Here is a 25,450-nt window from a genome sequence, read left to right as displayed (position 1 = left end):
ATCACCTCCCTTGCTCATTATGCTTCTCGGTGGGTGATTGGTTCTGTGAGGGAGCACTACATCATCCTCACTGGCTCTGGATTGAGTTTCTGTATTACTCAGGGCAAGAAGATTTATTATGGCTAATGTATGGAGATCTTGAATGTGACTGTTGTATTTCACCTTCTTGTCACAGTCAAGGGAGTTCTCTGTATTTTAAGAGTGACAACAAGCAAATTAAATCCAATAAAATAAAAATATTTAAAAGCATCCCTACACATATCCATAAATACATCACTTCTTTTTTCATTTAAGGAATAACGTAGAAACAGAAACAACATCAATGACCACATACCATGAAATTTCCACAGTCAAAGGCAGAGTCGTAAGTATAAAATAATAAAAAGCTTGGCCATAGAGGAATAAAAAGAGAGAGGGGAAGACTTTCTAAGAACATCAGTCACAATAGCTATCAATTGTGTGGAGGTAACTGAAATGCTCACAGTATATCCTGCAGTCTAGAACTTGTTCTAATTAGGCAGGTGTACCATTTATAAGAGAGCTGATTAAGGAAATTGATTCTATTAGAAGGAAACAAATCTGATCCTGAACACAGCATTTAACAATAACATCTCATTTGCTCTTTTTCCCCTCCTAGGCAGGGGTGGGAGTGGGTGGGTGGGGGTGAGGGGTGTAATAATGAGGCCTACAAACGGGGGAGGGGTAGGACAAAGAAACAACTGCCTTTCCCAGGGTTTTTAATTTCTTATCTGGACAGGGACTTGGTTTTTAAGATTTCATCTCAAAGTCTCTCCTACACCCCTAACATTAAAAACTGCAGATACTGCATTTATCTTCTCAAGAGGGATCAAAGTCTGACTCAACACAGCTGGAAATTCAACACATGGTTATAGGAAGTCAGCTTAGGATTTACAAACTACTATTTTCAGTGAGTATGTCACAATATTAGCAATATAATAAAAACCCTACCCTAGATTTTGAAAAATGGAATTTTAAAATCAATTCATATTCAAGTGTCACAAATCTTTCAGTTTTCTTTTTTTTTTTCCAGAGCAGTTTTAAGTTCACAGCAAAATTCAGAGGAAGGTACAGAAATTTCCCATATATCCCCTTGCCCCCACATATACATAGCATCCCCCATTATCAACATCCCCCACCAGGCTCATATATTTGTTACAACTGATGACCCTACATTCACACATTTGTTATCACTCAAAGCCCACAGTTTACATCAGGGTTCTCTCTTGGTGTTGTACATTCTATGGATTTGGACAAATTTATGATGACATCTATCTACCCTTATATTAATAGTATCATAGAGAGTATTTTTCACTGCCTAAAAAAAATCCTCCTGTTCTGCCTATTCATCTTTCCCTCCCCGCTCTAATCCTGTTAACCACTAATCTTTTCTTTACTGTATCCATAGTTTTGCCTTTTCCAGAACATCACATAGCTGGAATCATTGGTTTCCTCAGTTGCCCCAAGGAAACCATTTTAATCTAGATGTGGTGCCTACATACAAGGTCACCTAGGCATGATGTGAACGTAAACATTCTCATTACCAATTTCACCAACAGAAATGTGCATCACCTGCTCAGAAACACAGGCAACTGAATTGATTGTAACTGGGTACAAACAGGGAAGCAGAGTGAAAGGATGAAGCATAGGTAGACAGATATTAACATGGTAGTTGGTCACTATCACCACCACCTGACTCCAAGAATGTCTGCCTTCACAGAGATTTATATGGCAGCTGAAATGCTATGCACTGTTCAACATGTTTTCATTTCTCTTTGGAGTTACATGTTTCCATTTCTTTTTAGGAGTTAAACTGCTGGGTCAAATGCTAAGTATATGTTTACCTTTATAAGAAACTGTCAAGGGTGGTTTCTAAAGTGAACTGCCCCATTTTACACTCCTGGTTGCACTTGGGTTTTGCCAGTCTTTTTAATTTTAACCATTTCAGAGAGTGTGTAAGAGGATATCATTGCGGTTTTAATTTGCATAAATTTGATGGCTAGTGCTCAGTGGCCATTCACACATCTTCCTTTGTACAATTTCTATCAGACTCTTCTACCTGTCATCGTGGTCTACTGCAATATATTGCCAAACCTTCTTCCAATTAAAAACCTGTTGCCCCAGCTACTGAAAATGCTACCAGCAGGCAGTTTTCAGCTGTCACTCCTTTCAGGGACTGCTTCAGTTGCAGTCATGTCATCAAAGGATACTCTCCTTCCTGCAGTGGCCCACATCCAAGAACTACATACAAAGTCAGCCATGGCTGTTATTGAGCTGCATCGATGCTCAACTCTCTCCGCCGCCCACTGCTGCTTTATTGCAATTCCTCCCACAAGAGTCAGATTACTAAAGCCTTCCCTTAGTAAATATTCTACCACAAAACTTTATCTCAGTGCCTGACTCCTAAGGAACACGCCCTATAACATCTGTTTGTGAAATGGGTTGTCTGTCTCATTGCTGAGTTGCAGGATACATGTTCTAGATACAACTCCTTTATATATATGTAAAGGGTTTCCCTAGTGGCTCAGATGGTAATGAATCTGCCAGCAATGCAGGAGACCCGGTTGGACCCCTGCGTGGGGAAGATCCCCCGGAGAAGGGAAGAGCAACCCACTCCAGTGGAGAATTCCAAGGACAGAAGAGCTGGAGTCTAGCGGGCTACAGTCCATGGGGTCGCAAAGAGCTGGACACAACTGCAGGGGCTAACACTTACTTATGTATAGAAAATATATGCACTTTGAATATTTTCTCTAATTCTGTGGCTTATCTCATTTTCCTAACAATTTCTTTTGAGAAACAGCAGTTTTTCATTTTTATGAGGTACCATTTACCAATTTTTCTGCTTTTCATATCCACTCTAAACAATCTTTGCCTAATCCAAAGTTACAAAGGCTTTATCATATATTTTCATCTAGTTTCATGGCATTAGTTTATAAGTTAAGTCTATGATAAATTTTTACTTAATCTTTGTGTGTGGAGTGAGGTAAGGTTCAAGATTCACTTTTTTTCCATATGTATATCCAGTGACTCCGGGACAATTTGTAGACATTTTCTTCTTCCCATTAAATTAGTCCTTCAACTTTGGTCTTCTTTTTCAAAATTTGTTTTGGTTATTCTAAGTTCTTTGTGTCACCATTTCAATTTTTCAATCAACTTGTCAAATTCTAGAACAAAGCTTGCTTTATCGTGATTGTGTTGACTAAGTATACTAGTTTGGGGAGTGCTGACTGTAACATTACTGAGTCTTCCAATCCATGAGCAGGTATATTTCTCCACTTATTTAGGTCTTCTTTCCTTTCTTTCAATAATGGTAATACTTTACAGGGTACATATTTTGCTAAATTCATCCCTATATACTTTCATATTGTTTGGTGCTATTATAAATGGTACTTCAATTTCTGAACGTTCACTGCTACCAAAGAGAAATAAAATTGTATTACCTCCTACTTTCTGAAAGAATTAATCTAACATTTGTATTGTTCAATATTTTATAGACTTCACCATTAAAGTTGTCTGTTGTCTGACCTTTAAAGAGTTTCCTTTGTACCACAGTTTTAATGTTTTGATCTCAATTTCTTCAACAGATATAGAGCTATTCAGAGTTGCCATTTTGTCTGTATGTATCAGCTGTGGTGATTTGGGCATTTAAGGAATTTTCTCATTTAATCTAAGTTGCCCAATTTATTGGCATAAAATTGCTCATAATGTTCTGTTATTATTCTTTTCATGTCTTCAAGTGATATCCTCACTTCCATTCCTGGTATCAATAATTTGTTTTCCGTTTATTTTTTGATTCTTCTACCTAGAGGTTTCTGAATTTTATTGATGTTTTCAAAGAATCAGCTCTTGATCTCCCCTATTTACTTTCAATGTTCTTTATATGCAGAAAAATGTTGATTCTTATGCAGAAACGTGACTTGTTATTATCACTATCATCATTTTTATTCTAATGCAACAGATAGAGTCATGTGGTTATTTAGAGTGCCAGTCCCTTTTCCTTGGGATGTAGAGCAGAGAGCCGAAACATTCTACTGTGGGAGGCAGGGGGCAGGCAGGAGGTAATAGCTAGTGCTTTAGCAGAAGAGGAATCCTACCAATAATTGCTCTCTAGACAGGGGTTCTTAAACAGGTGTGAACAGTGGGATCACCTATGTAGTTTTAAAAAAATGTACATGCCTAAGTCACACACATGGATTTCTATTAAATAGGCAACTCAGACATTTTGATTCTTTAAAAGCTTCAAAGAGATTCTGGTAGTACCCAGGTCGAGAATCATAGCTCTGAATGATTAGGACATCAGGCAGTTTATGTTAGAAAGAGTCTGAGAAGTGCAAGAGTATACATAGTACTGAGAGGCTACTAAGAATTCACTGGCTACTCTTAATTACTGTGTGTCTGAGGGAAGATGAATGAGTTTATGGACATGAATATACTTTAAAAGGAAAGTAAAAAAAAATTGTTTAAGTGTTGAATGGCTTCAGTTTCTTCAATACAAGGCCCATTTTGTCGATTTTAACTTTCGTGTGTGTGTGTGTATTTTTAAAATTTAAACATTATAAAGACACATGGAATGGAAAATAAGTTTCCATCCTACATTTAATCTCTGGACACTCAAATCCCCTTTCACAAGGTAAACTGAGATACCTTCATCTTATAAAAATTAAAAGTTGAGGTACACGAAACCCGCTTCATTCCAATAGATATTGAGGTTATTATTCTTTTGCTTCCACAAAAATGTACATATGTACATTTGCATGTGCAAATATACCTGTAGAATAAATGCCTAGATTCGAGACTGCTGGGTCACAGAACACAGGCATTTTTAACAGCATAAAGTTGTGCCACTGTATCACTCCTACCTAACACTTTAGCAAAATTTTTCCTTGACAATTTAATAGTTGAAAACCGTACCATATTTTAACTTAAATTTGTTCTTCAAATTAACTTTAAACAATAGATTCAAAGGTCACATTTTAAGTCAAAAAACTAGCAATTTCTTTTATTCCCTAGCATGTGATAATACATAGAACTGTTCCTCCACAACCATCCATGATTCATAGTTAATTAAAGACCAATGTTCTTATATATCTTCACAATGTTTACACAGAGGAAACAAACCAAGGGTAGAAGTACTGGCCCAAAGACAGTAAGGACAATACATGGAACTCTACTCTCCTATCCACTGGTCTTTTAGGATCGGCACAGTGAGAACACCATCTTCACATTAAAAAGCTAAATGAAGCAGGATTATAAGATGACTGCACTGTGTATGTATATATTTAAGAAAATAAGGGATGCATACTAATTTTTGAGACCATGAGTTAAAAGGAAACTTTGCAAAGTAAGTTTGACAGATCACTGGAACTTACGGAGCCAAAGAAATTTGCTACCAGCCCATAAAATTTCAGTACTTCTTTCCATGATCCATGTTACAACAAAAAACAATCTAAAATCAGTGACCACAGACTCAACTACAGAATTACAGTATTAGTGTCGTCAGGCATGGTTTTTCTTCCTCCCTTCTTCCTTCCATCTTGCCTTCTTTCTAATTAACATCCTGTTTTGAGGGCCTGGCTCATGTGATACTGCTTGGTGGTCCACTGCTGGTAGTCATCTCTAAGTCATTCAGATGATTTTGAGGATGGTGGGGAGAGGTTGGGAAATGATGGCAATAAATACTTTTCAATCTTTAATAGACAGTCTTCCTAGGTAGTGCAGTAGTAAAGAATCTGCCCGCCAATGCTGGAGACTCAAGAGATGCAGATTCGATCTCAGGGTAGAGAAGATCCCCTTGAGTAGGAAATGGCAACCCACACCAGTATTCTTGCCTGGAAAATTCCATGGACAGAGGAGCCTGGCAGGCTACAGTTCATGGGGTGGCAAAGAGTCAGATACAACTGAGCACGCATGCATAAAACACCTGGAGATCTTGTTAAAATGCAGGTTCTGATTCATTAATTCTGGAATGGGGTCAGAGTCTAAATTTCTAAGAAGGTCTCCTGCGACACTAATGCTGCTGATCTGTGGTCCACACCTTTGAGCAATAAGAATATAGATACTTTTAAAGAGTAACCCCCAAGTTACTCATATTCAACTTTGGGATATGTTTTACCATTTCAGTATGAGGATTCACTGAAGACCAGAACCCTGGAGTTAATGCCCTGCCAGAGGAACTATTTTATTAGGCACAGTAACACAGTCTTTGGCGTGGTGGCAGTTGTAGCAGCAGGAGCAGAAATAACAGTAATTAGCAGCAGCAAGCATTTGAAAAGCACTAATAACAGATACTCAGGTAAGCACTTAATCAATCATTAAAACGCCAGAAGGTAGGTACTATTATCTCCACACTACAGATCAGAAAACAGAAGTTAACTTTCCCTAAACAGTTGGGCTCCAAGATCACTGCAGTCTCAGTTATCAAGTTCACCATCACTGTGTTTTTAGTAATGAATGTCATCATTTCTCAAGCTGACACATGGGAAAGGGCAATTGTTTAAAGGCCTTATTTTCTAGCTCCTGTAAAGTCCAGCTTAGATAAACAAACAGATCATTGTAACTGATCAGCCTGGGTCAAGGTCAGGAAGAATTTAAAACTATGATTTGACACTACAGACAATCTACCCTTAGATAATCAAGACTGGCTGTGAGTTCAGAGGCCATGGAGAGGATAATGTTGTTGTTTTAAATCTTCTGGCTTCATTTGCTAACTAAGGTGTGACAGAGTGGAACAGCTTGCTTTTGAAGCTATCCAAAGACTAACACTGGTTACAATATGAATTCCAGCATATTTGGCTTCGAAGCTACATTTTACGCTTTTTAAAAAGAGATCAAGCTAAATACACAGTTCTTAGTCAAAAAAGCTCTGTAGAGTAACCCGATCTGAGCAGGGGCACTTTAACTCACTGCCAAATAAAAAAGCATGATCGCCTTATTCCACACACAAATACCATTCTAGGATAGGCCAATTAATCATGAATATAACTTTTCAGACATTACATAATTTCACATAGACTTGCTCCTAATGCCTGCCAAGGAAAACAGCAATTTGTATCACCAGGAATAAATCTATATTTGAAAAGAAATGAAAGTTACAAATATTAAACTGTGTAACTCTGGTCGCCTCTTTCATGCCACCCTTCCTCATAAGTTCTCAATTATTTTATTTTATAAAACTGGCATTAATAAGACAACCTAAAATGATGTAAGCTTTAAAATTACATAAATGAAAATAGGGAAATTCAAATAATTTTTACATTTACAAGAGTAGCGACCTCGAAGATGTGATAAATATTAATAGGACTAAATCAAGTCACGTGCACACTGCACACTTCTGGGTCCTCTAATATTATACAAAAAAACACTGGTATATTAAATCACTTATTATTATTTTTTAAGAAATTTAATTTCCCTATCTATAATTATTTCTATTTTCTAAACAAGTGTTTCACTGATACATCTCTGTTAAATCAGGAATAAACGACTAATCTGACAGCAATCCAACAACATCTACATTCGACATTTTCAAATATAAACAATCAACACAAGCCTGGTAATTATTCTATTTGGAAAATATACCCATCAGCCCAGGATTATTTTCAGTATGTTTATAAAATTCATTAACAGAATATCACAAGTAGGAAAACTAGGAAAACAAAAGCAATTAATTATCCTCATGCTAAATAATTGCTGTACTGAAGATGCATCAAAGTTTAAAGGGATATGTGTAAACTCATCATAGACTTATCTGAAGCATTTCCTTCTACAGTCATTTTTAAAAAGAATGCTGTCCTTCACACTATTCTTTTTTAAAAAACTAATTTCTCTTTCATTTACTTAAGGTTGGGGTGGATTAGCTTTTGAAACTTTCCTAAGAAAAATCAGTTGCCTTAATCATTATCACTCAAAAGCAAACAAGTGCCCACACATGCACATGGAACTCTGGTGCTTTTAAACAAAGGTCAAACCACTAATGCCAGATCTTCAGTAGGTGTGCAGGAACAAATGCTGCAGTGCACTCCCCCACCTCTACTGAAACCCCTGCCTCACCCGCCGAGATTTTGTTCAACTTTATGTGTTTTGTATTTTATAACATGTAATTTTTCATTTTCTAAAAGAGAAATGATATTCTGAATGTTTTTCTAAACTATGTAACTATGTAAGTGAATGCAGATGTGTGCACACATATGCATATATGTATACACACACACATATATATGTACTGTGTAGATATACAGATATATTAATAGGGTGTGTTCTTCATTCCTCTTCCTCTGTTAAAAAAAAATAACAGTTAATATTTATTGCATGCTAACCATGTGCCAGATACTGTGTGAGGTATTTACATTATTTCAACAAACTCAACGAGGTGTTCTTATGGTTCCAAACTTATTAAGGAGGAAACTGCGGCCCAGAAAGGTTAAATAATGGACCCCAAGGAGTCCACAGCTGCAAGCGGCAGAGCTCAGATTCCATGTCAGGAGGCCGACCTCAGAGCCTGCCTTCTTCACCCCTGTGTGAGTCTCTAAATTAGGAACAGTAACTAGAGTAGGATGGGATACACACATAAGTCAAGGGCAAGGGTCATTCTGGAAGTGGGAAGCAAGAAGTAAGTTTATAACAGGGATGGATATTAGAGGAAGAAGCCATGCAAGGTCTTTTATTGTCAGAGGAGATGAACAGACCACCACTGGCAACTCTCTACTTAATTCAAAATGACTTTTACAGAAGATTGGCTTTCAGGAGTTATTTAGAACTGAAGGAAAAAGGACAGTTTGTTGAGAAGAGAATCTAAGAAAATGATAGTGCTTGGGAAACTGTTCAGAAGACTAACGTAATGAGTTCACAGAGAAGGTGCTACCTAGAGGAACTGAAACGAATGGAGAGAGAAGGCTAGGGACCTGAGCAGCAGATGAGGGAAATGAGATAATCCAGAGCCTGCTAGAGACTGGCTTTGATGCATGGGGCGAACAGCCAGAGGAGATGCAAGAGGAAATGAGAAGCCCCTGTAAAGATTTAAGGAAGGGGCTGGCGTGGTCAGGAAATTTACCCGGCAGGAGGTAACAGTCCATTCTAGGAACTTGGAGGAGAAGCCCAAGAGAGGAGAATGACAGGCCTAGAAGCTATTCAGTGGATTTCACGATGATTTCATAAAGATGGGTGTTATTCTGGACAAGTCTGTATGTTGAGGAAGGAAAGTCAGCCAGAAACTGCTCTCTAAATTTAATAAAATTTTCAGAAAAAAACTGCCAAGGCAGAAAACTTCCCAGTGATTCTGCCAGTACAGCTAATTGCTTAGCAATTACTGGCTATGAGCATCACAGAAACTGTAGACATTTTTAAACGCTTACGCTATGAGGAACTATGTCTCAAAGCCCTTGAAATTTTCATTAGTATCTGGGTGTCCTCTGAGCAAATTCTCTACCCATGTCACCAGAAAAAAAAAAAAAGATAACTTCCCAGAGAAAACTGTTATGCTGTCTCCTCCATTAAGCCAGAGTTATCCTTAGCTAAGATGTACATATGAATAATTTATACTCACCTGGAATGGCTAACATATGAGCATACTGTTCCAAAGATACAGCTGGTTTCTTTAACAGTCCAGATCATAGACATTCCTCACAGTCCTTCTCATTTAGTTAAAGGATAAAATACAAACATTTATGGGAGAAAAACAACTTTAGTAGCTTATTGATTTAGCTCTAGGAGTATTTTCACAACTGAGTCCTTTTTAACAGCATACAACCAGGGGCATATGTCTAATCAATACTGAACATCTACCTTGCAGTTGGGGCTCATGAATTAATCAGAATCTACTCCAACTCAAACCGTCAGACAAAAACAGCAGTGACCTCCATCTCTCTGAACACTGTAGAACCACCGAAACAATGTGATCATTTACTATCATGACAACAAACATGAACCCTAACCACAAGCACCAAAACTAGTGTCTCTACTCACAAGTTATTTATTTGTAGGATATCTCTTTTTCCAGGGAGTTAATATCAGGAATTCAGGTTGTCTCATGCAACACTTCCTATACGTATTTGCGGCCACATCATGTAATACTACAAACCAAAAGCTGAGAAAGCACCTGATAGCCCCAGACCACACAGCAAAATTAGGGAGTGTGGGGAATCTGCATCTCTCAGTTAGCTTAATGATCTATTGTTAGGCCAAGAAACCTGTTTTCCTGATCAGCATGTGAAACAATAGAGGATAAAATGGTGTGTAAGCAGAAAGTCTTTCCTTGTAAGCTGCAAATTACCTAAAGGTTTTATTTCTAATTATGGTCATATAATTACAGACACTTTAAGGAGAAGAGCCTGTCTGTTCTCCCTGGTGTGAGCAGCTCACTGATTTAGGCTCTCTTGAAGCCAGCAGCCAAGTGGCACAGGTCCAGGAGCTCCTGGAGAAGAACAGATGGACAGCTATCCTAAAAAAAGAGCTTCCTGATGTCGCCCAGCAATGAGATGTGAGCGCCTGACAACGCTACCATCCTCACTCAGGTGTTACACGTATAAAACAAAAGGGTTCACAGCATTAAGTAGATATTTTCCTCATCGGGCAGTGGACAGCACCATGCTTGCTCTCCCATTCTCTCATTTTCTGACCAGGCCTTCCCAAGGCCTTCCTACGTAGCATACATTGGCTTCACCTAAGAGTCAGTTTTTAGTTTTCCATTTGGTTTGGTTAAGAAAATAATCATATTTCATTAAATTTTCAAAACTTGTTACAGAAGGTTTCTGAAAGCCTGTTGACACACATTGCAGTAAAGAAACTGAAGGCCTAGAATCTGGAATCAGACTCCCTGGGTTTGAGTTCCAGCTCTACCACTTGCTGGTTGTGTGAACATAGCCAAGAATTTGACTCCTCCTTTAGGGTTCTACCTCTGTAAAATGGGAATTACAAAAGTTGCATGAATTAATGAGACCACATATATAAAGTGCTAAGTGCTACAGCATGCAGTGACTGCTTGGAAGACATTGAGTTGCTGTTGTATTTGGTGTAGGCATTTTGGCCACTCAACATTCTTTCAGCACCTGCTTCTTACTTCTACTGTACAAGAGCACAGATTCTCTATCCACTGTGCCACAGAAAATTCAAAGAAGGAGAACATATGACCTGTGCTTTTGGAGAGTTTACAAATTACAGGGAAAAAAGCAAACATGCACAATTCAAGAACATAATCCCACAGACACATGAGTTTCTTGCTTTCTTCAACAGTATGTTCTGTGGAAGGTTGGCAAGTCACGTTCTAAAAGGCCATTTCCTCCACCTCCTTTTAAGGAAAGGTATGGTGAATACTTGAAAATTAAACATCTCAACAACTGTCACATCAATTATTTCTCAATAAACCTGCAGAGAGGATGTTCAGGGGAAGAACTGCCCTATTTTATTGGTTTCATATGGCTAAAGAAATATTTGAGCACTTACTATATATACATAATACTGTATTTGATACTAAAATTCAAGTGTTCAAAGTTTTATTTCACTAAAGCTATAAAGATAATATACAAATTATCAACAAAAGCATAAAAGTTGGGTAGAGTCAATCCACAGGGCTTCTACAAGGGGCTGAATTTTGATGCAAAATTTCAAATGGAGGGTGGGAGGTAGACACAAAGAGTACAGGCTGGCGGCAGCAGACTTGGGCGGAAAGGAGAGAGGAGGCGGCTGTGATGATGGAAACACACAAGGATTCATGCGGAAAAAAGAAGGTCCTTTAGATGGAGATCCAATCTGGCAAGAGCCTCAAATTAAAAAGAAACAAAGCTCTTCCTCACTGACCAACCACATCACAGCCTCCCTAGCCCAGAGCTCCTGATTTCCCCACAAAATGCTCAACACCAGTGGCTAATAAGCTATTTTCTAGGACACCCATGCATTTCTGTTTCCACCTGTTGAGGTCTGTGCTTAATCGTGTTTGTTTTCAAATTTGTTTATGTCAGTTATGCCTGTTACTATAATTAAGCACCTTAATTACACACTGTTATCCAATACCCAATAAACTATGTATACAAAGAGAGTTGTAGTCTCTATGGACACTTTGTTGAATGTTTTTAGACAGATCTGACTAATAGCGAAAAAAATTATTACAAGACTTAGAGGAAATTACAACGAGAAGAATGCTGCATTCTAATTACTTCACAAGGGCATCTAAGGAAACTGAGACTGAAAGTTGTGGAGAAAAAAGATGGGAAACTCCAACCTGTCCTCAAAGACAAGACTGGAACCTCCACAAAACAAATGGCAAGTATATACACAATACATACTTTATTATAAGTTAATAAAATGTTGCCACATATATACTGATACAGTTTTTTGTTTCCTACTTTTAACTACCTTTTTGGGTTAACCAGTCAATTCTTATCACATCAAATAAGAAAGCTTCTACTATAATGAAGTCAAGTGGATCACACAATCACACTTGAATTAAAGTTATCAAAAAACTGCACCTGCAAATAGATGGGAAAAATCCTATTCAAGTGCATAAGTTTTTATATCTATACTCACTATATTGCATCGGTGTGAGTCAAAAGAACAGGTAAATGAAGTAAAAACATCGTTAAATATTTTGCCTACAAAACTCCAATCTGAATATTGAATTTAAATATATATTTGCATTTGTAGACTTGACCTTAATACATTTCAATTTTATTTAATGTAAAATATTTTATTTCTAATACAGCAGAAGTCTAAATAAATGTTAAGTATTCTCAAAGTACCTTAAAATAATCAAGAAAGGATAAATACTGCAAGGATCATCAGTCTCTGAAAAGCAATCATTTTTCAAATAATGTAATTTGCTATTGACTGATTTTAAGATCTAAATAATATTATAAAGAATGGTAGATACCTCCTACTTGTGCTCATTTTCTTCTTCAGTGGGTTAAAATACAGGTAAGAACCAGCCTAGGATTATTAAAAAGAATTATTTAATTTACTATGAATTATTTTGCATACACAATTACCACCAATCGATCTGAAACTAGCAGGCCAGTAGGAGCCATATATACTTTCCCATTAATTACTCAGAGCAGGTTATTAATCATAATTGCAAAGAATTTGCCCAACTGATAGCTCCTTGGTGTTTTCTGACATGACCATTTCACAGATAATTAGACCATAAAACCACTAAATAGGGATTGTGTCTTGGACTACGTCCTGTACATGATGATGAATACACTGGTGGCGCTCAGTCAATGTATGACTAATGATAACACTGCCATTCGTTTATTTTTCAAATACTTTATGTTCACTGAAAAATATTTATCACAGGATTTCACTGTATGCAAGAGCATCTGTAACACAGGGTAGAAACGGAATGTTTTCAAAACAGAGTGCCTGGAAACATTAGCCAGAACTCAGGCGGCCAGTATTTTGGGATTTTTTTTGGCAGGCGCATAAAACAGATCAGACATTCTGGTTGAAAACTAAATCCCCCAGCAATAGACAGAAGAAACCAATTTCATTCAAGATAAATGATCTTTTTTCAAATTCCATTAAGAGGAAAGAATCTCTGTTTGGTAGAGATAGGCATAGAATCATGAAAGACAAACATCCAGATATATTAGATGAGGCCTAAACCACTACCACACCTCATACGGCACAGCATTTTCCCATTGCAGAGCCTCACAAGCTTTGCAAATTTTTATTTCATCAATTATAAATCACTAAACAAACCCTGACAATAGTGAGAATGTGGCTTGGACAGAAACAGTCTGAACATTTCTAACTCAAGTTCTACCACACAAGAAAAGAGAAATATATTCACAAGGGAAAACAAAGGTTCTTGGCTAAAAGCTCAACTCACCATCTTGTACTTATCAAAGTCATCTTAAGAGGCATTATTCCAGGGTTACACTACCATTGTTTAAAAACTAAAAAATGTACATGCATTGGCCCAAGGTCAGTGTTCAACAAATACTTGTTGACTTGATGTCTTAATTTTTCAAGAAAAAGACTGAAAATTTTAACAATTATGTATAAAAACTAAAGATTCCTTCCTCCAAAAAGACATGTTCATATGTCAAATGACATAAATGAGCTAAAAACTCAAGGTTCAGAATAAAATCTAGGTTCTCTAAATCAGTGATTCAAAATGTTCTTCCTGACAGAAGAATTAAAAATATTACTAATATTTATTTCTTCTCAAGTAGTGAATTTTACTAAATAATATCTATCTTTCATCTCTTCCTGCACACATTGCACTTAAAGCTGAAATCAACCATACACTAACTATTACACTTGATTACTACTCAAAATATAAGTATTCTACTTCACATGCATAACCTTATCCATTCAATCATACCACTAATTTCTTGGGAGAGGGTCTCATAGTTTTATATCCTTTTTGGGGCCTAATGCACCAACAGGATATAAGACTTTTAAAAAATTACTTATCTATCAAGTAAGTGACAATCTAATCAGGGAAAGAGAAAGCAAACTCTTGCTTCTGGCATAAACAATGGATATTTGCTTTACTCAAATATCCTGGTTCATAAAGTAGGATTAACAATGTCACAAATTTTGAGCAGAGTAAAAAATTTGATATTACAGCCACACAACTATCTTTCTTTGAGTTTTGCCTTGCATACTCTTGCATTATTATTACCCTTGATGAAACAGAACTGCCAGCTAAAAGAAACATCCAAATAATAAAATGCCAGGTAGACCAACTGTTTTTCCTAGAGCATTCTCTGCTGATGAGTTCAGATGCCTGACTCATGAGCTGGGTTAGCCTGCATGAGCCACAGGCGTCCTCCTGAGTTAAGGGTGGCTCGGAGGGTCTCTCTACCTGCCAGCACTGGAAAGCAGTGCATGACAGCTTGGTCTGCATACTTCCCGGCTGGATAGCATAGGGTCCAAGGGCAAAGACGGCTGTGGAAGGCCCCAAAGTGTCTCCTGGCAGCACTGCTGTAAACAGCAAAGGACACCAACAAAGGTGACTGGGTAGGAAAAACACATCCATTCCATGCCAGCAGGAGAAAGACACCTTCTGAGGAAGGGTGAGGGGTGAGGGGCTGGGGAACTGGGCTTTGAGGGAACCCAGAGCTCTCTGTGGCTTCCCCTCCTCCTAACCCCACCAGTGACTAATCCAGCCTATCACCACTTGCTGACATTTGGAATCGGAAAGGATCTTAAATTATCTGTTTCTTAAAAAGGAGATTTTCAATTTCCCGAGCGCGTCTGTCAGAGCCAAAAAAAAAAAAAAGGTTTCTCATGGCAGACTTCAGTCAGGCAAGGAGAGGCGCCTCCTGCTGGGCTGCTGGCTCCCCAGGTCAGATTTCCTGGATCGTTCGGGCTCTCCCGAGAGGCTGCTTTATACCCACGGAAGCAGCGAGGTCTCACTCCACGGGGACCTGCTTGAGGCAGCCCCTGGCCGGTCGGCAGGGGCTCCTGATTCATTAGCAGTCACACTACTGGAAGGGGAGTGGGGGTGGGCGCGGAAGCGACATACAGAAGCCTGAAAGGGGCCTTGTCAGGGACCTCTGCTCGGCCAGCACACTAACTGGTGGAGACCAGTTTATTCCATTAACATCTAGGTCAAACCTAGAACACTGGCGTCCTCAGTAAGATGTTGCAATTACATTTCTGGAATGCGCATTCTAAGGAACAACAGCAGTGTAGTGGTAATTACTGCTGATTATGATGATTCCACTGCCTTACATTTACTCACCATGCTCGACTCCTACCTCATTACACATTTAATCCTCGCAACCTTGTGTGAAGAGCAAGAACAAACACCCCAAAATGAAGGAGTGCGGCACGGCGCTGACCGGACTAGAGCTCACTCCCTCCTGGGAACCACAACAAGGTCCTCGGCGCACAGCGAGGAAGGTGTGGAAACAGAGTCACTACTTCAACAAACCCCTGCCCGACGCCTCCATGGGAAGCAGCAGGCCAAGCTCTAGGATTTCAGATAAATACCGCATGGTCTTAAAGGAGCTCTGAGACGACAGGGAAGGACAAGGTGGAGCTTAGGCTGGGTCTGGAAGGGCAAATGTCTGCCATCACTGAAGAAGACTAGAACATATATGTGAAGATGTTCAGAGGCATGGACCCAAGAAAGAGCTTGGGTCAAGTTAACCTGTTTTTTTTTAAAAAAAAAAAAAAAAGAAAAAAAGGGATTTTCTTGGTGGTCCAGTGACTTGCAATGCAGGGTGCCTGGGTTTGATCCCTGTCAGGGAACTAGATCCCATACGCTGCAACTGAGACTCAGTGCAGCCAAGTAAATATTTTAAAAAACAACAACAACAACAACAAAAACGCCATCGTAAAATAAACAGGTAGTTTACATTTTCTCTTATAAGCAATATACATACAATGGTGTTTCCCCCCAATGTTTTTTTTTTAATAACACATTTTACTTCAACTAGTCTAAAACCTCAAGTACAGTAAGTCCCTTACATACAAACCTTCAAGTTGCAAACTTTCAAAGATGCAAACATGTGTTCCCATGTCCAGTCATGTAAGCCAGTTCACATGTCTGACACACACTGCCACAGGCATGCATCCTCCGTACGTGGGTGCGCTTTTCTGTACCTTACCGTACACTACTGCATAGCGTAGAGTAGCACAGTAGCCTCATTTCAGGCCCGGGATGTCTGGAAGCGAGCGTGAAAAGCAGCACTGGTGGAGCCGGCACTGCTGCCAGCCCGGGGACGCCAGCTGTGCACCGTACCATTATGCTCTTCAAGGTGCTGCGCTGTGAGATTAAAGCTGTTTTGTTGTTTGTGTATGAATCATATGAAAAATATTATAAACCCATGACACTACAGTACCATCAATACATAACCAACTGTGCTAGTTGGGTACCTGGGCTAACTCTTGGATTTATGAACATGATCCCAGAATGGAACTTGTTTATATGTAGGAGACTTACTGGTATTCATTCAATTTCAAAACCAAATTCAACATTTATTTATTGAATCTTCACAATATACATACTAGGTGCCCATTTACACACTCACTGCGCCTTGTACTTGCTATTGTAACTGCATGGTTACCTGTACAATTACTGGTTTACTGTCTTCCATCCCTGGACCCCACCATGGGCTGTGAACCCCATATGGCACAAACTGCATCTGTTCTGCTAACTATTGTGCCTCCAGCACACACACCATACACATGTCTGGCACATAGTGAGCACTCAGAACATTCTTCCAATGAATGAATTGATGTATATCGGGCATTGTGTTATAAAAGAATTCCCACTCCACAGAATACAGACACCTAAAAATTAATGACAACACTATGCAATGAGTGTTGTAAGAGGTATTATTAAAGAGCTTTGAAAACACAAAGGAGCAAATAATCTAGTTCATATATCCTCCTACACGTCACCCTGTATAAAGTTTCTACCCTTAATAATTTGCTTTTATAACAAATACTCATCCAACAGAAACTATGCTGTTCTGTGAAGGAAATTTAAGCAATAAAAGTGACTCAATTTCCAGGTATAGGTTTCAAAAATGCTTTATTCTCTGCCAACCACTGTGATTACCAGTGCCTTCGTAAAGAGTATGAAAAAGAAATGTTATTATATAGAAAGACTGGAACAAGACTAACCTCTAGACCTACCGAGGAAATCCTCTTCATTGAAAATTTTCAGTGGGAGAGAGGGGGTGGCTTGGGGAGAGAGGAGGTATAGGATGATTATCCCACAATATTAGGCCTTTAGCTTTCAGATGTTAAAACATAGTTTATGCCCCAAAGGCTCAATTAAAACAAAGTTGGAAAAAAAAATTCAATAGAGCAAACTGACAGATTTCATCATCTGATTTCATCACAGAGCAGTGAGAAGCATTTAACCGGCCTAGAGAGAGAGAGAAGAGCAGTTCTCTTGGCTGGAAGGCACTAAATCCAACACTGTTTTTCTTTCTTTCTTTTTTTTTTTTTTGGCAAAAGGAGAAATGTCCAATCATCATAGTAGAGAGCAAGTCATAGAATTTCTAATTTTAAAAAGGCAATTTCATGGTTAAGAAGTGATGGTTTGATGGTAATGAATACCTTTTCATTGTTAAAACCTGACCATGAGAACATCCAACTAAGACATTTATTTCCAAGGATAACGTCTCTTCCTTTCAAAGTTAAAACTCTTAATATTTACTCGGCTTGGAACATGTTTTTTAGTCATTCCCATTCTTTGAATCTTTGCCTAAAACAAGCTTACGTTTGGAGACACCACTCCCATTGATGTTTATAAGAATGTCTTGCTATTAACCTCTGACCCAATTAGTCACCAAATTGGCAGAATACACTGCTATTTGGAAGCCAATAGCTTATGAAGGAAGTTTAAAAAAATTTGCAAAATGAGCTATATTATGACTACTTTATTTATAGTTTTTAAGAAGTATTCCAGGAAATCTACAGTAACAAATCCGGAATAAAGGCAAGCACAGGTCCTTTGTGTGCAACAGGGCAGGGAGTTGTGGCTATTTTAAACAAAAATAAATTTAAAATGTAAAAGTACAGTGCACTCTGTACTTCTGTCGTTTTCCCCCTTTCCTCTCCTGCCACTGTCTCTCTGCATCTTAGTGAAAGAAAACGTCATGTTTCTAGTTACTCAGGCCAATAACTTTGAGGTCTCCTTTTTTCCTAACACTGTGTATCGAAGTCCATCTACAAATTCTGTTGGCTCTACTTCAATATATACCCAGCCGCTTATCACTGCCCTCCACGATCGCTCGCGTGGAAGCCACTGCCGCTCCTGCCTGGTTTACAGCCCCGCCTTCCTAGCTGGCCTCCTGAGCGCCGTCCTACAGCTTCTTCTCAGCACAGCTGCCAGAACATCTGGTTAAAACTGAGTCACTCAGATCATGGCCTTCTTTGCTTAAAACCTCGCAAGGACTCCCCTCTCACTCACAGAAAAGCCAGAGGCTTACATTGGTTCCTGAGGCCTGGCATAAGCTGGGGTCTTTCTTCCCCTCTGTCATCTCTAAGTACTCTCCTCCTCCACTCCAGCCAGTGACACTGGCCTCCCTTCTGTTTCCCAAATAGGTCAGAACACACTCCCATCAGCAGGGTCTTTGTACTTGCCATTGCCTTTGTCTAGAACACTCCGTCTCCATGCACGGCATGCTCTGCACATCCTTCAGAATCAAATGTCACTTTCTCAGGGAGGTCTTTCCTAATCAAACTAATTAAAAGAGCAATCTTGCCTCCCATTCCTGTCACTCACTAACTCTGCTTTATTTATCTCCACAGTACTCATCACCAGGTGACATGCTATATATCTACTTGTTTATTATCTGTCTCTTTCCATTAGAATGCAAAATGAATTTCATGAGGGCAGAGGACTGTCTGTTTTGTTCCTTGCTGTATCCTCAATGCCTACAACAGAGCCTGACCTACAGCAGATGCTCAGGAAATACTGGTTTATTTAATGAATAAATTAAAATGACAGACTTCTCCTCCTTCCACCTTTTCCATGCTACTTCTAGTAATACAATTATTTGCCCATGATTTAGCATTAAAATTGTTCTGAGTTCATTTCTCAAAGATCCATTTTAAATATAACTCTTATTAACCTACCTGAGGATATACCCAATAAATAAACAGGAACTTAAGAAACCAACTTATTCACCTTCTAGCTAAACATTAGAGACTCCAATCTTTCCAATAACCTCTGCCTGCTTCTAAAAGCCTACATTTCTTCTGTGGCAGACTACAATTTAGATGTGTTTTCCAATCCTTAGTCATTCCCAGACCATCCTCAGCAATTCTGCTTCATCTACACATCAACTGTGCTATTATTTTCTTAACAATGTTTTTAACTTGGCTCACTTTTATTCTTTAAAAAAATGAATGAGCTGTGGTACATATACACCATGGAATATTACTCAGCCATTAAAAAGAATTCATTTGAATCAGTTCTAATGAGATGGATGAAACTGGAGCCCATCATACAGAGTGAAGTAAGCCAGAAAGATAAAGACCATTACAGTATACTAACACATATATATGGAATTTAGAAAGATGGTAATGATAACCCTATAGGCAAAACAGAAAAAGAGACTCAGATGTATAGAACAGACTTGTGGACTCTGTGGGAGAAGGCGAGGGTGGGATGTTTCAAGAGAACAGCATCGAAACATGTATATTATCTAGGGTGAAACAGATCACCAGCCCAGGTTGGATGCATGAGACAAGTGCTCGGGCCTGGTGCACTGGGAAGACCCAGAGGGATCGGGTGGAGAGGAAGGTGGGAGGGGGGACCGGGATGGGGAATACATGTAAATCCATGGCTGATTCATGTCAATGTATGACAAAAACCACTGCAATGTTGTAAAGCAATTAGCCTCCAACTAATAAAAATAAATGGAAAAAAAAAGAATGTAAGAAGAAACTCATCTTAAGCAGTAGAGAAGTCTGAAGCAGGTTCTGTCCCACTAATATGTATAAAAATAACAGCAATGACTATAGGAATGAAGGGTTTGTCCACATTTCACCACCAGTGGTACAAACCATACTCCAGGATTCACTGATACAAGCCAAAAACTTTATATTGAGGCAATATCTTTAGGAAGAAACACACACATACACGTGCTCCCGTTTGCTTTACACCATGTAAGTTAAGAATTCAAGTCCCAAAAGAATCAGATTATCTATAGATTCCAAATATATCATGAAGAAATGTCTAAATTCCTAGTCAGATTGATTCAGACCATTAAAGCTAAGCTCCTAATGGAAAATCTATTCAACTATCTGTTGGGTCCTTTTCTAAGATGATATCTGCTAAAATGTTCCGGTAAAGAGCAAACTTGTATGCTTTTCTAGATAATTTTTTTTTTTTTTTTTGAGCACCCAGTCTGCCTGCCTGCCTGTCTGTCTTTTTCCTTCCTACCTAACTTCCTTCCTTGCTTTCTTTTAAAAGGAGACCTGGGAGACATTTCCTAAACTTGATGATTTCTTCCTAACAGCAATTTCACAGTTTATTTCCAGTGCTTTATCAAATTTGACTTCTAAAGATTACTTTTCTACTTTACAGATTATAGTAAGAAATTTCTAATTGAGAACAATGATCTTTAACAAACTGAAAGGCCATTCTTACATTCAAACACATTTTAAAATGTCAGTAGCATTCCAAACTTGCTTCAGACAGCCCATACAATCACAAGGGTTATTTTAAGAAAAAGACTTAGATGGACATCCACGGAAGCCAATACGAATGTGCTGTTCTTCCAACAAAAAGGTTACTGACCCATCAGTAGGAGTTGTCTTTTCTGGCAGAGATGACAGATTTGCCTTGTCTTATCTACACCCCCTGCTCTGTACCCATAATGAGTCACGGCACACATGTGCAAGACAGCTGGCAAGGGGAGTCGGGGTCTGTGGCCATGGGCCAGAGCAAAGCTTACCAACCCACTCAGAGCCCGGACCTATGACCCGGGTCTCATTAGCACCTTGCTCCAAGCAACTGAGCTGCCACAAAAATCAACAGTGGCTTAAGCCATTTTGTTTACAAGTGAAACAAATCAGGTCAGTCTGACAACCAGTAGTTCAAGCAGCCACTAGAGAATTGCCAAAAGTACAGAAGAACCAATGGTGTGCCCCCATTAAAAGGGGCTTGCTGTCTTGCTTTTGCCCCCCACCTTCCAAAGTAAGGATAAATTTGGAAGGGCAGTGAGAATACAATAGGCAAGTCCATTTGTAATACACTAGGTATTCAGTGCACATTAATGAAAGATAATAAAAGAAGAAAAGCACATCTACAACTTCCTAGGTTATAGCCCTTCTTACTCAGTGGTTAGGACATACTTGAAAGATGCACAAAAAAGAGCAAAAGGCAGTTTGTACTTGAGAACAGCAAAGCTAAAAAATCTACACTCAAAAAATACTTAGATTACAATAATCCATTTATATCAGGAAACCATTTGATCTTAAGGAAAAAAGAAAGAAACAAAAATCCACAGCAAATCAAGCTCAAAAGAAATCATTACATAAATATTTTCATTACCAAAATATTGGATTTCTAAAACATCTAAACAATCTTTCCTTTGATAATACATACAAATTAAAACTAAGGAACACTCCCTGGGTACCAGTTTGTGCCAGGGTTTTATCAGTTGGTTTAATTGGGGCTATCCCACCTTGGGATGGAAAAGCAGGGAAGAGGAAAAAAAATCGAAGCTATTTTTAAATTATAACAAATCTCTTTTTGAGGAACAAGAGCAGCCTTATGAACAAAAAGGAGAACACACTGGATGTTGGAAAACTGCCCTTTAATCAGCCAATCAACGAAGTTGTAAAGAACTATCTATCTACTTACCATTATACTAAATGCTATGTGAGATAGATAAAAAATATTAGGCAAAGTCTTACCCACAAAGCTTACGATGTGGTTAAAAATCCAGGATAAACAAATATTAAAAAAACAAACAGTCCAGCTAAAATACTGAACTGCAGAGTTGAAGCAGTAAATGCTGGAGGCACTCTTCCAGTGATGGGAGAATAGGCAGTTCATACCCAACTTTCTGGTAAAGACAACGTAAAAAGCTGGATAACATAAATACATCTTCATAGAAGCACCAAAGAGTTAACTAGACAGGGTCAGATTATCTGTCCAAGACTGGTGAGAACTGGATGCCAGACAGATAAGCCCAACACCCAAGAGCTGCATTTGTCCTGCATTATTATTTTTTTAACCTATTCAGGAAGAAAGGCTGAGGTGAAACTGTGTTGGCCTCTGGGGCCTAAGAAGTTGGGGTCTTTAGTAGTCTGACCCTTACTGTAAATTGGGCCACACATAAGTGGGGAAGGGAAATATAAGTAACAAGCCTACATATGGATCTGCAGTCCAATTTACAGTGGCTCAGCGGTAAAGAATACACCTGCTAATGCAGGAAATTCAGGATCGAACCCTGGGTTGGGAAGATTCCCTTAAAGAATGAACAGCAACCCATTCCAGTATTCTTTCCTAAGGAATTCCATGGACAGAGGAGCCTGGCAGGCTATACTCCATGGGGTCACAAAGAATCAGATACAAGTGAATAACTGAACACACACATTACAACATCTGAATTGTGGACCTGGGTTGAGGAGGCCTCAGCCTAAGGCATTAAGGCAGAGCACATGAAAATTCTAGGCCTGAAATTATTTCTATAAAAATGTTTTTTCAAAAACAGTATCCAACATATAATCAAGCACATGAAGAGAAAAGACACCGTAAGTCAGAACTACCTGAAACATTAAAAGACAGGATCAGACCCACAGAAATATCAGATATAGGCATACTTTGCTTTATTGTACTTCACAGATATTGCCTTTTCTACAAATTGAAGATGTGGGACAAACTTGCACTAAGCAAGTCTATCAGAACCAATTTTCCAATAGCATTTCCCCACTTTGTATTTCTATGTCACATTTTGATAATTCTTGTAATATTTCTAACTTTTTCATTACTATTATTACATTTGTTAAGGTGACTGGTGATCTTTGGGCTTACTACTATGCTTGCTGAAGGCTCAGATGAATGGTTAGCATTTTCCAGCAATAAAATATTTTTATTCAAGATACATACATCAGTTTTTTTTATACATAATGCTATGGTACACTTAATAGACTACTGTATAGTGTAAACCTAACTTTTACATGCACTAGGAAACCGAATAATTTGTGTGACTCCTTTACTTAAATATTCATTTTACTGTGGTGTTACAGAACCAAATCTGCAATATCTCTGAGGTCTGCCGATGCTGAAAATACAGGCTAAGATTAAAAAACAATTACATTTATTATAGTCAAAGAGATAAAAACCAAGCTTAAAGATTTGGCAGGGGACTGTCAACTAAAAAATGTGACAAATGTGAAAAATAACTAAAAAATTCTATAACTGAAAGACAAAAGCCGAAATTAGGAATTCAGTGAGTAAGTTTATTGGCAGATTAGATACAGTTGAAGAGAGAACTAGTACACTGCAATTGAGAAGAAAAGTCAAGTGTGGCTCAGAAAAAAAGATGAAACATACAGAAGAGAAATAAAAGAGAAAAATCTTTTTCAAAAGATGAAAAATACAGAAAAATACTGTATGCCCTGTATGCATAGGGCCTACAGTAAGAAATTATAACATGTATTTTATTAGAAACCTGAAAAGAGGGAGGGCACACACGTATAGCTATGGTTGATTCATGTTGATGCATGGCAGATACCATCACAATATTGCAATTATCCTCCAGTCAAAAATAAAATAAATGTTTTTTAAAAAGAGAAAGATCTTATAAACAGAATGTTCAAGAACTAAAGAAAAAAAAGAAAGAAACCTGACAAGAGAGAATAAAGAGGAGAAAGCAGGAACAGTATGTAAAAAAATAATGGCTGAGAATTTATATGAACTAAGATACCTAGCAGACCACATAAAAAGATATGAATATCTAGACATATCACAGCAAAACTTCACATAAAATTTGAAGAAAATAGATTAAAATGCAGGTTCCTTAGTTTAACAAATGAAGTCATAAGACAAGGGACTATCTTCCACATGTTCGAAGAAAACCATTGTTGTTACTCAGTTACTAAGTTGCGTCTGATTCTTTGCCACTCCATGGATTGCAGCACCCCAGGCTTCCCTGTCCTTCATCATCTCAAGGAAAACAACCACCCAGAATTCTATACGTAGCAAAAATAATCAAGAAAGAATGTAAAATAAAGACAAAATTATTTGTGCCGGCAAACTTGAACTCAACAAAACTCTTTTTCTCTTACATGACCCAGTCATACAGTTATTCATTGTTCTAATCCTCTGCATTACATACAGTAGGCAGGAAACAAATGCTTGACAAACTGCACTGCCATGTCAGTTCAAATATATTACAACAAAGACCACTAAGATGTACTGAAACAAGGACAGAAATTTTCCTGTTTTCTTTGCTGCTATATCCCTTACCTAAAAGAATGTCTGTTACATAATAGGTGCTCAAAGACATTATAAAATGAATTCATAATATTAATAGAATTTTTAGAAGATTTTAGATTCCATTTTAAGAGCTGAAAAGGTTTCCTTTGTTCAGACAATAAAATCTTAATGCTATACATTCTAAAATTAGAAACACTGATTACAAATTAAATGCTTATAAGTACGGTTAACTTGAAACTTTTTTAAAAAGACAAACTTACCTCATAAATATGAGGCTATATCTACATAATTAAAAAGCAATGAAAAAAGATAGTTCTTAACTGTTACTAGTTTCATCTCTCACTATGTTCTCTACATACCCTATGCTCCATATTTCAATTAAGTGATGTGCCAGTCTATGCAGTCACCATTTTGTCTGTTATGCATTCATGCCAATAATGTTGTCTCTGTCCATAATGTCCTTTCTCTTCCATGCCAGTTCTTCAAAAAGAAAAATTCTCTCATTCTTTAACAACCAGATCAAATGTCATGACTTCAGAAAAGGCAGCCTCAACACTGTCACCCAATTAAGGGAAG

The 25,450-nt window shown here is 38.1% G+C and overlaps 1 protein-coding gene and 1 long non-coding RNA gene across 8 annotated transcripts in view; one reads left to right on the top strand and one right to left on the bottom strand.

Annotated features, from left to right (window-relative positions):
* The window catches only part of KAT6B (lysine acetyltransferase 6B), a 180,413-nt gene that overhangs the window by 73,139 nt on the left and 81,824 nt on the right, over positions 1 to 25,450 (bottom strand). The gene's annotated exons all lie outside the window — the stretch shown is intronic.
* On the top strand, positions 742 to 11,434 carry LOC139036068 (uncharacterized). Its single transcript, XR_011488795.1, has 3 exons — positions 742 to 928; positions 6,139 to 6,310; positions 10,322 to 11,434. It is a non-coding gene; the product is annotated as an uncharacterized lncRNA (long non-coding RNA).

Source organism: Odocoileus virginianus, chromosome 7, assembly GCF_023699985.2.
Source record: "Odocoileus virginianus isolate 20LAN1187 ecotype Illinois chromosome 7, Ovbor_1.2, whole genome shotgun sequence".
NCBI classification, from domain to species: domain Eukaryota; kingdom Metazoa; phylum Chordata; class Mammalia; order Artiodactyla; family Cervidae; genus Odocoileus; species Odocoileus virginianus.
Note: the sequence above shows the minus strand (reverse complement) of the source record. Positions and strands in the feature narration are given on the sequence as shown.